The 3,713-nt window shown below is 32.4% G+C and overlaps 1 long non-coding RNA gene across 1 annotated transcript; it reads right to left on the bottom strand.

The window, feature by feature from the left end:
* Positions 1-587: 587 nt before the first annotated feature.
* On the bottom strand, positions 588-3,023 carry LOC111061099. Its single transcript, XR_002606716.2, has 2 exons — positions 2,873-3,023; positions 588-697 (listed from the first exon to the last, which is right to left on the bottom strand). It is a non-coding gene; the product is annotated as an uncharacterized LOC111061099 (long non-coding RNA).
* Between the last annotated feature and the right edge of the window lie 690 nt (positions 3,024-3,713).

The following is a 3,713-nucleotide window of genomic DNA, read 5'->3' as shown; positions in this document are numbered from 1 at the left end:
AATATCGCCAGAAGATTTCTTAGTGTGCCTCTAAAGGGCCAACTGAACATACCTACCAAATTTGAACGTTATTGGTCCGGCAGAATTTTAGTTCTGCGAGTGAGTGAGTCAGTCAGTCAGTGAGAGAGTGCCATTTCGCTTTCATATATATAGATATGGATCATGTCATGTATGATGACAAAATCTTGAGTCCAGAATTAGTAAAAGTAAATCAGAAGTAAACAGTTCATCAGCCATGTCATTTTGCCGTCAGCCTAAGTTGAGCCGAACTTGATAATTATAATACTCAACTCTTGAGGCAAAGAAAAAGCTAAATTATATAATACAGTGATAATAAAAAATAATACATAAAATGTTGAGTTTTTTTCGAGCATTCTTCGTGAATCACAAGGTTCGTGAAATCAATTGTCAAATGACCCAAATAATTAAACAATGAACAGATGAATAGAATGATTGGTATGGAAAAAAACGTTTTTGCCCACTTCGAAAATGTTATTTGGATAGGAGTCTCAGTTATTTGAACAAGAATAATTTATCAACACATATTAATAAATTGCATAGTATGCATAGTAAGTGAACCTACTTACCGCATTTGATGGAATACACATGAGTATATTCATCGATAACGTAAGCAATAACAGATTCATCACCTTCAACATGCTTATTTGATACACGTCAGCCGTTATTCTGAAGGAACCTAAAATATAGAAAATTGAATTCCATTAAAAAATCTGGTGTGGCGCACTCACACAACTTCCCTTGCCGTTATAAAAATGACGCTAGTGTTCACGAGCATCTCAAGTCTACTATTCAAAGATCCAAACCAGCTGGTGACACGACAAAAACACTGGACACACACGAAGTCTGCTCTCTCTTCATTGATTGAATAGAATCAACAGTTTGCAATTGAAATAATAACATTTTCTCCAATTTCGAGCTTATTTTGAATTTTAGGTGAAAATGTTACTGAACATTAGTTGTAGACATTTTCATGCTTAATCTTTTCCACTTGGAATTTTTTGTTTAGATTTTCTCGAATTTCGAGCTTATTTTCAATTTTAGGTGAAAATATTACATAACATCAGTTGTAGAGATTTTCATGCTTAATCTTTTCCACTTGGAATTTTTTGTTTAAATTGTATCTGAAGCCTGATAGTTAGGAATCTAAAACCAAACTTTGCATAGATGGGGCGGAGCTCCTGGAATTTTTACAGATATGGGACTTGTAGCAGTTGATATAGCTTATCAATGATTATTTTAGGTAAAAATTTGAACAAAATCGTTGGAGCCGTTCTCGAGAAAATTGCAAAAAACCTATTCTTGACAACATTTTCGTCATCTTGAATTGCATTGGATCGAATTGTTCCTGTCGGAAATTGTTCGAAATTTTTTTAACTGATCAAATTGTTCAGTTTGAACAATTGACCAAACTGATCTAAAATTGATCAAACTGATCGAAATTGTTCCTGTTTGGACCTTAAGTTCCAAATTTCAAGCTATTCCGTTAATTGGGAGATAAGACATCGTGTACACAGACCCACATACACACACACACACACACACACACACACACACACACACACACACACACATGCAGACCAATACCCAAAAACCACTTTTTTGGACTCAGGGGACCTTGAAACATATAGAAATTCAGAAATTGGGGTACCTTATTTTTTTCCGGAAAGCTATACTTTCCTTACCTATGGTAATAGGGCAAGGAAATAAAAATAGAGGATGTACTCAATCTAGTTCCTTCTATTGCAATAAGTTCGTTGTGTTTTGAGAACAAATCATATTTATCCTTGTAGTAGGCCTAATAAGTAATAGTACATAATATTGTACTATGATTTAGATTACAGGTACAGCACAATAAAATCTATTTACCTTGAATAAAAAACAAAAAGGACAAAATAGAGCAGAAAATAAGTCAATTTTCTTGGGTCATTTTGAAATATAATTTCAATATAATGGATTTAATAAAATTATTCACGACATCAATAAATATGTTCCTCATATTTTGTTATTCAGATAGCAATTATCTTTCCAATTGCTCAGCAACACATCTCTCATAATGAATATAATTTAAAATTCTCAGATTCTAACCTTGCCTGCAATCTACATTAATTTATCAGTTATTAATTTTCATCAAGAGTAATATCAATAAATATCAATTTTGCACAGAGAGACATGATTACTCCACACGCAACCAGCATTTGCTGTTTTACCCAGTCAATAGACATGCGACAGACAGTGAGAAATATCACTCTTATTCAGGATTAAGATTATATAATAAATTTGAAAAATCAAATCTCCAAAGCTTTTCAAGAAATCTATGAAAAGAATCTTAGTTGATAAAACGTACTACTCGGTGGCAGAATTCAATTAATCATAAACTATGCACTCAATGACACTAAGTAAAATGCTCACATTTGCTCTATTTTCAGGACTAAGAATAATGAAAGACCTAATATAGGCTACACTTTGTTATATAATATCTTATATACTGTTACTGTTCATTTTACCTGTTAAAAATCCCACTTAGTTCTAAGGTTGCAATTATTTGATAAATCACCTATCAAATGGGAGTATTCTCAATATTATGATGTAATGTGATGAAATAATAAATCAATAAATAAAAAAAATTCCACAATTCCACAGAGTTTGGAAGAAACATACAATTTGAATCAACTCATCAGGCTTTAAAATGTATAACAAACATCCGAGATGAAAATACGAATACAAAAACTTACTCCAAAATACAAAACATTTTGTGAATCAATATGAGATATTCTAGTACTAGGCCTATTTACGAATATGCTATACTTCTTTTCGAAAATCTTAATCAAAAAAAGGTTTTTTCTCTTCTTACCTTCTTGAAAAAGCGCACAATTAAAGTCTACACAAAATAATTGAGGAGAACACTTCACTTGTTAGAACACTTCACTAACTGATTGCAGAATCCAATGAGCACAAATTGGAATACCGCAACGAACAAAATATTTTTCCCACATCACTCAATATATTCGTGGAGGCTGATGATTGGTCGAGAATTTCCAACAAGCTAGATAAAGTCCCACATCACTCAATACATCCGTGGAGGCTGATGATTGGTCGAGAATTGCCAGCAAGCTTCTAAATATTACCATAAAGTCAACTATTGAATACCGCACTCTAATTTTCCTGAAATAATCATCATATACTTCAAACTGTCAGCATTGGTTTAATGAGAAGCATCGATGCTATTGTGGAGGATTGCTGACAGTTTGAAGTGGATCTTACTAGAGCTCAATGAAATATCTAAATTTGAACTTAATTCACCCACAAAACTACGGTGTGACAAGGTAAAGAGTGCTTTATGAAGTTATTCGTGCTTCCAATTAATCATATTAATATCGAGGGACCGAGCTTTGCTTTAGAGTGTAAAAGCATAGAAAATTTGTAACGAAAGATTGAAATTATAGCTTATATTTATTTATCCATTTTCTCATTTATTTGTCCCTTTTCAAATTTATACTACAGTCCAAATCACTCATCGAAATAACAAAATTCATTCACACTTCGAAAAACAAACCTATCATCAATCACAAAATTTGTAGATATACTATGAATTCGATTTACTATGTTTGCCGCAATATTTGTTAATATACTATGTACTATTCTACTCTAACAGCATCTGGTTACTATTTTGGACTTTCTGAAGTGAACATGTT

This window comes from Nilaparvata lugens, chromosome 9, assembly GCF_014356525.2.
Source record: "Nilaparvata lugens isolate BPH chromosome 9, ASM1435652v1, whole genome shotgun sequence".
Lineage (NCBI taxonomy): Eukaryota > Metazoa > Arthropoda > Insecta > Hemiptera > Delphacidae > Nilaparvata > Nilaparvata lugens.
Note: the sequence above shows the minus strand (reverse complement) of the source record. Positions and strands in the feature narration are given on the sequence as shown.